This window comes from Prionailurus bengalensis, chromosome X (assembly GCF_016509475.1).
Source record: "Prionailurus bengalensis isolate Pbe53 chromosome X, Fcat_Pben_1.1_paternal_pri, whole genome shotgun sequence".
Classification (NCBI taxonomy): domain Eukaryota; kingdom Metazoa; phylum Chordata; class Mammalia; order Carnivora; family Felidae; genus Prionailurus; species Prionailurus bengalensis.
Window position 1 is genome coordinate 34,939,493 of NC_057361.1, and position 10,627 is coordinate 34,950,119.

Sequence of the window (10,627 nt, forward strand, 5' to 3'; positions counted from 1 at the left end):
TCGGGGTGCGTGTCTCCCCCACCGTCCTCACATCCGGCTGTGTTGGGCGCCCAAGGGGATGACGGGACGCAAGCCATTCTCAGATTAGATAGGTTAAGGGTTAAGGGTTCACAGATCTGCCTTATCCAGCCCAGAGTCGCACAAGCCAGACCTCTGTAATCATTTCCAGTTTCCTAATTAGTTCACCCTTATTTCCAGCCACGGTTCAGGTTCCCAGATAAAACGCAGGACACCCGGTTAAATTTGATTTTCAGATAAACAACGAAATTTGTTCCGCATAAATATACCCCTAATAGTGCAGACGACATACTTATCCTAAAAACTTATCCAATACTTAGCTGACGTCCAAAATGTAACTGGGTATCCCGTATGTATTTGGGAAATTTGACAGCCCTCGTCCAGGGTCCCAGAGGGGTCGCTCGGTATCATCAGTAAACCTGGTCCCCTCCCTCGTCGCTTTGGGTGTGTCTTAGTCCATTCGGGCTGCTAACACAGAATACCGTGGGCTGAGTGACTTATAAACAATAGACAGTGTTATTTCTCACAGCGCCAGAGACTGGGAAGTCCAAGATCAAGGTGCTGGCAGATTCAGTGTCTGATGAGGACCCACTCCTTGGTGCACAGATGGCCATCTTTTCACTGTATCCTCACATGCAGGAAGGGGCAAGAGAGCTCTCTGGGATCTCTCTTATAGTTTTATTTATCTTATTTTACTTATTTTGAGAGAGAGAAAGAAAGAGCATGCAAGCAGGGAGGGGCAGAGAGAGAGAGAGAGAGAGAGAATCCCGAGCAGGCTCAGCGCTGTCAGCACAGACCCGATCACATGAACATTGAGATCATGACCTGAGCCGAAATCAAGAGTCAGGCGCTTAACTGACTGAGCCACCGAGGCGCCCCTGGGATCTCTTTTATAAAAGCACTAATCCTGTTCAGGAGGGCTCCAGCCTCCTGACCTAATTAGCTCCCAAAGGCCCCACCTCCTAATGCCATCACACTGGGGGTCAGGTTTTAGCATACGAATTTGGGGTGGGGGGACACAAACGTTCAGTCCATAACAGGTGCTCCCAGAAGGCGATCCCGAGAAAAGACTCAGATGTCGGTGGTTTAAGAGATGAGGCAGGGGGCGCCTGGGTGGCGCAGTCGGTTAAGCATCCGACTTCAGCCAGGTCACGATCTCGCGGTCCGTGAGTTCGAGCCCCGCGTCAGGCTCTGGGCTGATGGCTCGGAGCCTGGAGCCTGCTTCTGATTCTGTGTCTCCCTCTCTCTCTGCCCCTTCCCCATTCATGCTCTGTCTCTCTCTGTCCCAAAAATAAATAAACGTTGAAAAAAAAAAAACCTTTAAAAAAAAATAAAAAAAATTAAAAAAAAGAGATGAGGCAGGAAGTATAGCGAGGGACGAGGAAAGGGAAAAAAGCCAATAAAATGGTGGAAATGAGAAAATCATTCCCTTCCCAACTGGGATTCAATCCCCGCAGAGAACCTCCCAGAAACCATGCAGAACATGCCTTAGACTCATCCCACCAGAGGACCAGGAGGCTGGGCATTTATCCACTGTCATAGCTTGGGTTGCCATAACGAAATACTATATACTGAGTGGCTTAAACAGCAGACGTTTATTTCTTAGAGCTCCGGAGTCTGGGAAGTTGAAGATCAAGGGGATGGCGGGTTTGGTTCTTGGTGAGGGCCCTCTTCCTGGCTTGTAGCCATCCTTCTTGATATACCTTCACATGGTAGAGAGAGAGCTCCGATCTCTTCTCTTCTTATAAGGACACTAATTCCATCCAGGGGACCCCAACCTCACGACCTCATCTAAACCTGATTACTTCTCAAAGACCCCACCACCAAATACCATCACATTGGAAGTTAGGGCTTCAACATATGAACTTATTCGGGGAAGGGGACACGAATACTTAGTTCATAACATCTCCCAATGCTCATGGCTGAAGGTTGCCCTGAGGGCGTTAACTCCCCTGCACTTCCTGGTTCAACTGTGCTCAACTGAGCATGCCCAGGGCAGAAAAACAGGGAGAGGCAGGTGCCAGAGGGAAAAAGCTGTCAGCCAACTGGAAACGGACCACCACAGCGACAGGTGAACAGCCCTACACCTGAGCCAAGACAATAAGCTGTGGGACATTAGAGCCCCTGCTGAATTTTCCTTTGTCCAAGGCCGACCCCTCAGTCATAGGAGGATGGAAGAACTTGCCCAGTGGGCCTCAGAGGGCTGTTGTCAAGGTTAGATGAGATCACATGTGTGAGAGGCTTCTGTAGACTAAAGGCCCCGCCCCCAAGTTGGTGAGTTGAAAGCTAATGCCCAATGGCATGCCCAACGGTCTCAGGAAGGGCCTTTGGGAGGTAATTAGGTCATGAAGGTAGAGCCCTCGTGAATGAGATTAGTCCCTTATGAAAGAGACCCTGGAGAGAACTCCCTCGCCCCTTCCACTGTGTGAGGACGTAGAACACGGCCGTCTCCGAGGAAGCAGGCGCCCAGCAGAAACCAAATCTGCCGATGCCTTGATCTTGGACTTCCATCCTGCAGAACAGTGAGAAATCAATTTCTGTTGATTAGAAGCCACCCAGTCTGTGGTGTTACAGCAGCCCAAATGGTCTAAGACAGAGGATATTAAAAACTGTAAGGCACTATAGGAATTGAGGTGTAGTAAAGCATTATTTAGTTAAGAAAGAGAGTGAGCAAGAGAGAGCACAGGGGGGGAGGAGGAAGAGGAGGGGGGGAAAGGGACAGAGGGAGGGAGGGAGGGAGAGAAAAATACACTGATTACTAACAGCAGAGAATAAGACCAAGGAGATAAATTAATTGTGTGCAGTCGATAAGTTTTTATTAAGCATCCTGCTGCATTCCAGGCCCTATTCTAGGTACTGAGGATTCAATAGTGAACCAAACCATCCAAATTTTTGCCTTCCTAGGGCCGACAGTCTATCAAGGGGGTAAAAATATAGAGCACGTTGGTAAGGTGCTATGGACAGAAATAGAGCAGGAAGGGGGCGAGGGAGAGTTTTTAGGGTGGACTCTTAGCTAGTAGTCCATATTCTCATAAAAAGGGGAGTAATTGCGGGAGTTGCTGTAATGGAGTGGTCCGGGAAGGTGTCACTGAGGCGGTGAGTTTTGCGTCAAGTCCTGAAGGGGAGGAAGGAGACTGTTCCAAAGACGGGCAGTGTCTCGCCTGTCGGGGGCAGGCAAGGAGTTCGTGGGGCAGTGTGAGGAGGGGAGATCACGGAGGCCCATGGAGGCCACTTGATGGCTTTGGCTTCACTTGGGGTGAGATTGGGGGCCGATGGAAGGTAGCGAGCAGTGAAGTGATGCGGTCTGACGTGTCCTAAAGGAGCATTTAGGTTAAGAACAGGAGCCACGGACGGTCGTTTGGAAGGCTACTGCTAGATGCAGGTGAGGGCAGGCAGCGGCCGGGGCAGGGCAGCAGCGGTGGAAAGGGTGGGAAGTGGCCGGATTCTGGGTCTCCGTTTTAGGATATTGCCAACAACGGGAGTGACAGCGAGAGTGGATGAGAGAAGGGAGTTAGCCATGGATCTGAGGCTTGGGGCCTGAGCAACTGGGCGTGCTGGGGCTGCCCAGTGGAGATACAGAAGACTGTGGGCAGAAAGGCTTGAGCCTGGGCTGCTGGGGAGGGTGGCTGAGTGTGACATGCTATTCAGGGTCCCAGCGGGGATGCCCACCATGCAGACAGCAATCAGGCCGTGCCCGGGTAGAGACTCAGTGCCACGAGACTGGATGAGGTCACCTGGGGAAGAGGCATAGACAGAAAAAAAGTGCTGAGGGAGTCCCAGGCACAGTGAAGGTGAGAGGTTGGGGTGGGGGCAAGCAGGAGCCACCAAAGGAGGCATGAGCCAAACCAGGAGACGGTGATGCCCCTGGGAGTCAGGGGAAAAATGAGATGACCTCGGGATGAAGGCATGTCGGGCTCTCAGGGTAACACAACCGCAAAAGGTCCCCCCAACAACAACAGAAGTCCTTCCAGGGAGGGGTGCCTGGATAGCTCAGTCGGTTAAGCGTCCGACTTTGGCTCAGGTCACGGTCTCACGGTTCGTGGGTTCGAGCCCCGTGTGGGGCTCTGTGCTGACGGCTCAGAGCCTGGAGCCTGCTTTGGATTCTGTGTCTCCCTCTCCCTCTTTCCTCCCCCTCTTGCATTCTGTCTCTCTCTCTGTGTCAAAAATGAATAAACTTAAAAAAATTTAAAAAAAAGGAAAGAAAAGAAATCCTTTCAGGGAGATCAAACCTCTGGGGGTCTTTCTGCCCGACTCAGTGCTTTTCTGGCCTCCCCTCAAAGACAAAGCTGCACTCAGGCCGCCCATTGCCTGCTCCCTGTTTCTTTCAACATCCCTGCTGCTTGATCACCTTCCTGCTTCCAGAAGGGACTTCTGCCCTGCCCTCTTGTATCATATCTCTTGGCATCTGGCCCCGTCCTCAGCCAAGCCCCCGTGAGCCCGTCTGCACGTGTCTGTCCCAGCTCCACTCTGGTTCTCACCTGGTTCTGAACCTCCCCCACACCGCAACCCCATCCCCAAATCACAACCGGCCAAGGTTTGTACCTGTCCTGGCCTCAAACCACCTGGCGCCTTCACAGCGCCCCCTCCTGGCATAAGGCCTGTTTGTGACAGGTGCTTCGTTGGCCAACGTGTCCCGTCCATCTATGGCAGGCCTCAGCGTTCGGGAAGCTCTCCAACCAGCACCCTTTCTTTTCTCCCACTTGGTCAACCCCAAAGTCGCCCAGCATTCACAGTCCAGGTAAGCAGAGCCGACTCAGTTGTGAAGAAGCACAGGTGCACCCACACGCATTAGCACACTCGCACACGCACACACACACACACACACACACCACTATCACCACTACTGTCCTTTGCAACCAAATTCGTTGCCGAACCACTCAGCTGTCAACAGCTATTGGGAATCATGACTGAAGAGGCCAAAATTGCGTGTGCACATCTCTTCTCTTCTTGCCACTCTGAGGCAGCAAGAGCCCTTAAAAACCTATTAGAACATCCTCCCCTCCTACAGAGTAAATAAATGCTGGTCTCTGAGGAAGGAGTGGGGACGGGAGGCTGGGAGGCATCGGGTGGGTTTTTCCCTTGTCACAGCAACCTCTTCACTCATCGGAGGCTGGCTCGGAGGTTTTAGAGGGAGGCAGCGCCGTAACTCACGAGATTAAAACATGCCCGCTTCTCCTCAGACATGTATTCTATATGAAAATGTGGTTTATGGGCATCGGGTCCACAAATCTAAAGCCCAAGCAATTCTACCTATGACCATCAGTCATGGAAGTTACACTCACTGAGAATGAAAATTTACACGACCACTGTTAGCCCATAACCGGCGACGGCGCGTGCCCCCCTCCCCGGGAGCCAGGTCTCCCTGACAACAACTATCCGCCCCGTTTTTACTGGCCGGGACCCAGACTAGTGGCAATGACTCTCCAGTGTGAGTATTTATCATGAGCTGCTCTCAAGGCCCATCTCTCCTACTTTGTAGAGAGGGGGCTAGATTAGGAATCCGAGAAAAGAGGTCGATTTCCATCTCTGCCACTTACGACCCACGTGAAACTCGACCATTCACCCTCTCTGTCCCAGGCTCCTCGTCCGCCTGCCTCTTCCCTGACGGTTGTTCCAAGAATTATCTGAATTCAGCCCTGCGCAGTGGCGAGGCCCTTAGGCTCCGGAGTCAGGCTGCCTTTCAGATTCTGACTCTCTCACTCACTCACAACCTTGGATGAGTTACTGAACCTTTCTGTGCCTAAATTTCACCCTCTGTGTCCTGGGGATGAGAGGCATCCGTATTTGGATAGGGCTTAGAACAGTTCCCGGCGTATGGTAAGTGCTAAGTAAGTTCCCTGAAATTCGTTCATCCGACAAACATTTACTGGGCGCTGTATTCGTTTCCTGGGGCGGCCATCACAAAGTACCATGAATGGAAGGACTTCGGACAGCAGAAATGTGCCCTCTCACAGTTCTCAAGGCTAGAAGCCCAAGATCAAGGTGCCGGCAGGGTTAGGTGGTCTGAGGGCCTCGAGGGGGCGTCTGTTCCAGGCCTCTGTCCTAGCTTCTGGTGGTCTGCTTGGCTAATAGAGGCATCACCCGATCTCTGCCTTCACCTTCATGTGTGCTGGGCCTTGAAGGATTAGCTGGATTGACATGGCCCAAAGGGGTAACGCCCGCTCAGAGCCACAGGAGTCTGGAGGCACGTGGTGTTTTCTGGGAACACAAGTCCTTGATGTGGCTGTAGGGTCAGATGGAACTCAGAGAAAGATGACTCCGGAAACACTGTGAGGACCAGATTTCAAAGGGCCTTGGTTTCCAGATTTAGGAGTTTTCATTTTATCCCCTGTGGACTCGTCTTGGGTCAGGGTCCCCAGAAGCAGACTCAGAGACGAGGATTCTCGTGAAGGTGAACGTATTAGGGGATGCGACCAGGAAGAGCTAGAAGGGGAGTGGGTCAGAAGCCAAGCCAAGGGTCCGGACTAAGCAGATTCCCCCCAAGGGCAATTCCCTTAGCGCAATGTGGCAGTCACTGGTCCCTGGCTGCCCCCAGGGCACTTTGGGCTGTCACGGGGGACAGGTGAAGTGGCTCTGGCAGCTTGAGGGCAGTCCCTGAGCGAACCACGCCACTGTTTCAATCGGGGAGCTGACGGATCTGATGCCCGTGTCGGAAACCTAACTGGTGATGGTGTGAACACACAGAAGAGCAGGGAAGCGGTCTGGTGGCAAGGCAAAGACCTCGAAAACCATGCCAGTAGGCCAGGCGGGAGCTCCTGGAGACTAAGCAAGGGCTGGGTGGGGGCCTGGAGAGAGATTAGATGGGAGAGGAGGGAGGGTTTGGAGAACCACTCACAGCTAGGCCCTGAGAGGGATAAGGGATGTGAAGCAGGTCTGCCGATGAAGGTAGAGGGATGGTTCTGGACGTGGCCAATATCTACCGGATTCCCAGTTCCAGATGCCCAGTAGGCTGGTAGCAACATGGGCCTGAATGCAAGGAGAAAGGTGAAGCTGGAGCTCGCCATCTGGAAGGCAGTGGTATGTAGCTGGGACATGAGGGGAGCGGCCAGACAGAAAGGATAGAGTCTGGAAAGACATCAAGAAGAGAATACTAGAGGGGCACCTGGGTGGCGCAGTCAGTTAAGCGTCCGACTTCAGCCAGGTCACGATCTCGCGGTCCGGGAGTTCGAGCCCCGCGTCAGGCTCTGGGCTGATGGCCTGGAGCCTGTTTCCGATTCTGTGTCTCCCTCTCTCTCTGCCCCTCCCCCGTTCATGCTCTGTCTCTCTCTGTCCCAAAAATAAATAAACGTTGAAAAAAAAAATTAAAAAAAAAAAAAAGATCAAAGAAACCGCAGGCAGGCTACAGTGGTCAGTGGCATTGAATGATACCTAGATGTCAAAGGAGGGCAGGGAATGAGCAGAAGTCATTAGATTGGACTGTTCGACAACCACGAGGGAGGGAAAGACCACTCGTTCTAGGCCAAAGAGGAAACAGAAGGGATGGGGGTAACAATAGAAACCATCGGGAGCCCTTTCCAAACCTGAATTCTTGGGCCTCACCCCAGGCATGCTGAATCAGAAATCTGAGAGTGGAGTCCCGGAATCTGTTTTATTTATTTTTTAATGTTTATTTATTTCTGAGACAGAGAGAGACAGAGCATGGGGGGGGGGGGAGGGGCAGAGAGAGAAGGAGACCCAGAATCCGAAGCAAGCTCCAGGCTCCAAGCTGTCAGCACAGGGCCGACGCAGGGCTCGAACTCACAGACCGCGAGATCATGAACTGAGCCGAAGTCGGACGCTCAACCGACTGAGCCACCCAGGCGCCCCCCGGAATCTGTTTTTAACAAGCCCTCCAGGTGGTCCCGATGCGAGCTAAGGTTTGAGACCACTGGTGCATATATGACGTTCAAGAAGTTTGGCTGTGAGCAGAAAGCAAGCTGCCTACAGAGGAGCCAGCGCCCAGGGAAGGATCAAAACTCGCATCAGGAGGTCGTGACGGAACACACAGACAGCCCATTGGTTTTGTAACTAACAAATGCCATCTGGGTCGTGATTTTCACCTGGATCTGTCACCGCATCTTAACCAGAGCAGTGACCGATTATGGCTGTGGGTGCCCGGTGCACGAGCGACCATCGTCCGCTCACGAGATACAATTAAACTTCTATATTTTCGGAGGCAGGTACGTTGAGATGCTAAAGGGAGCCTGTTGTGGCAAATCTTGTCCTAGGACCCAGACTTCTAACTCCTGATGTCCACTTCACTGTGGCTCTCTGTCACTGTGAAGCAAGCCGCCCCAAACCTACTGGCAGGGAACCACCATCACCAATGGTTGTCATGATCTCCACTGTTTCTGCAGACCGGCTGGGCTCAGCCGGAAGATTCTAGGTGTGGTGTCAGGCACGCAGTGGCTGAAGCTGGCGTCATCTCAAAAGCTCGCTGGGCTTGCTCACGGCGTGGTGGCTGGGCTCCAAGGATCACATCCCTAGAGAGAACCAGGAAGAAGCTATACTGTCTCTCCTGACCCAGAGGCCACATAACGTCACTTCTGCTGTGCACTGTTCGTAGAGGTAGCCAGAAGGCCTGCTCAAGTTCAAGAGGAGGGGACACAGACTCCGCCATTGGGGGAGTGGGAGGGGGGGGCAAAGCAAGTTTCCAGAAAAGCACATGAGGCAGAAAGTATTGTTTTAGCCATTTGTGCAAAACAGTCTGCCACAGGAAATAAATCCTTAATGGTCAACCCCATTATGACCTTGCTCACTCTGGCAGGTAAGCTCTAGTCCGTCTCTAATTACCCATGACCAGGCTGATTTGTCATTCCGGTGACCTTCCTTCAGAGGAGGGGCATGGACAGTTGGAAGGGCAAATCCTCAGAAGGCCTCCACGGCCATAAATACTGCCCTGGGTCTGGCCCGGAGGCTCTGGAAAAGCCCCACGGAGAGTCCCTTCCTCCTTTAGGAGTTAAGCCCCCGGAAGGGTGTGGCTGCTGGAGGGACAAAAGGAATTGATCAACAGCCCGAATTACATCACCCCCTCTCTTTGTTCATTTTTCATTACTGGTTGTTCTTTTTCCTGTGTTTAATTTCTCTCCTTCCTCACTCTCCCCTAGGGCCTCCCCCCTGAGAGATGGGGTTGGGGGCTTTGATTGATTGGTGCTGAAAGCAAAGGGAGGTTGCAAGTAGAGAGAGATCACCTTACCCCAGATAGTTTCCATGGCAACAGGGACAGGTTGGTGGGAGGGGCAGGCAGATAAGGGCCCCACTTTGGGGTTCAGTGCTTGGTGGAGGCGAAGGCTAGAGTGTTTATGGAAAAACAGCCTGTTCGGCTGGGTCAGGGAGTGGAAACATGATTCAAGACAGCTTTGAGGCTAACCTTCGCTGACCCCTCGCCCTTCCCTCTCCCCTCGTTCATCACCCAACAACCTCAGCGGCGGCATTTGTGTGCCCGCCACGCCTTGTCCTAACTTGCAGCCCTTCTGGTCATTATTTCCTCCAGGAGGAGCTCTCTCCTCCTCCTCCTCCTCCTCCTCCTCCTCCTGCTCTCTGCTCTCACTTCCTAACCTGAGAGAAGCAACAAAGCCCAGTTCCCATCCCACCGGGTCTTGGGTGCGGGAGACAGCCCAGCTTCGTGCTGCAGCTTGGGTGCGGGGTGGCTCCTGGCCCACCCTCCCGCCTCCTACAGGGGCCTTCCCCTGGCGTTGTTCCTCGGGGGGGCCGGAGGTCACTGGGAAAGAAACTGGGGGATCACCGAAGGCCATCCATTAGCCCGGAATGCACAGGAAGCCCCTGAATGGTGGCCACGCAGACATAGAGCACCCTGTCGCGCCCTCCCGTGCCTGGGACTCCAGCAGGGCCGGTCCTGGCCTGCCGCAGCGAGGTGTGGCCCAGCGATTTCTCTCGAAAGCAAAGAGTGACCCCTCTGCTTTGAGGCTACTTCTCCTTCCCCAAGGGTGGATCCACAACTGACTCTCCTCCCCTCCTCCATCTCTTTGCTCGGGGCGCTGATGTCCCCACACTCAAGGACTGTACCACCCACCAGTGCTTCTCAACTCAGTTTCTTTAGCCCCCCTTCTTGCTTTCCTTCCGTGCTCCTTCAGGGGAACTGAGGAACAGAAGTCTCTCGGGCTGGCACATCCAGTTCCCCAAAAGAGGGTGCAGAATGCAGAAAAGCAAAATGGTGGCCCTCCAGCCTGGGCTGACCACCACGGGGTACCTTGTGCCTCAACGGGCAGGCCCCGTCTGACTCACCGCTAGCCTGGGGTCCACAAACACAGGGTCCAGGGAGCATTTCCCTCAGGTTCTCAGGTTCTTAAAGGTCTTCAGCGCCTGGCACATAGAAGGGCTTAAAAACACACGTTGTTCCCCAACAAGCTGAACATAGAACTACTGTGTGACCCAGCAATTCCACTCCTAGGTGCAGGGACTCGAGCAGAGACATGAACACGAATGTTCAGAGCAGCATTATTCCTAAGAAGCAAAAAGTGGAAACAGCCCAAGTGTCCATAAACGGATGAATGGATAAACAAAACGTGGGCTATCCATACAACAGAATATTATGTAGCCATAAAAAGGAATGGGATTCTGACATAGGCTACAACATGGATGAATCTTGAGAGCATTCTTTTTTTTTTTT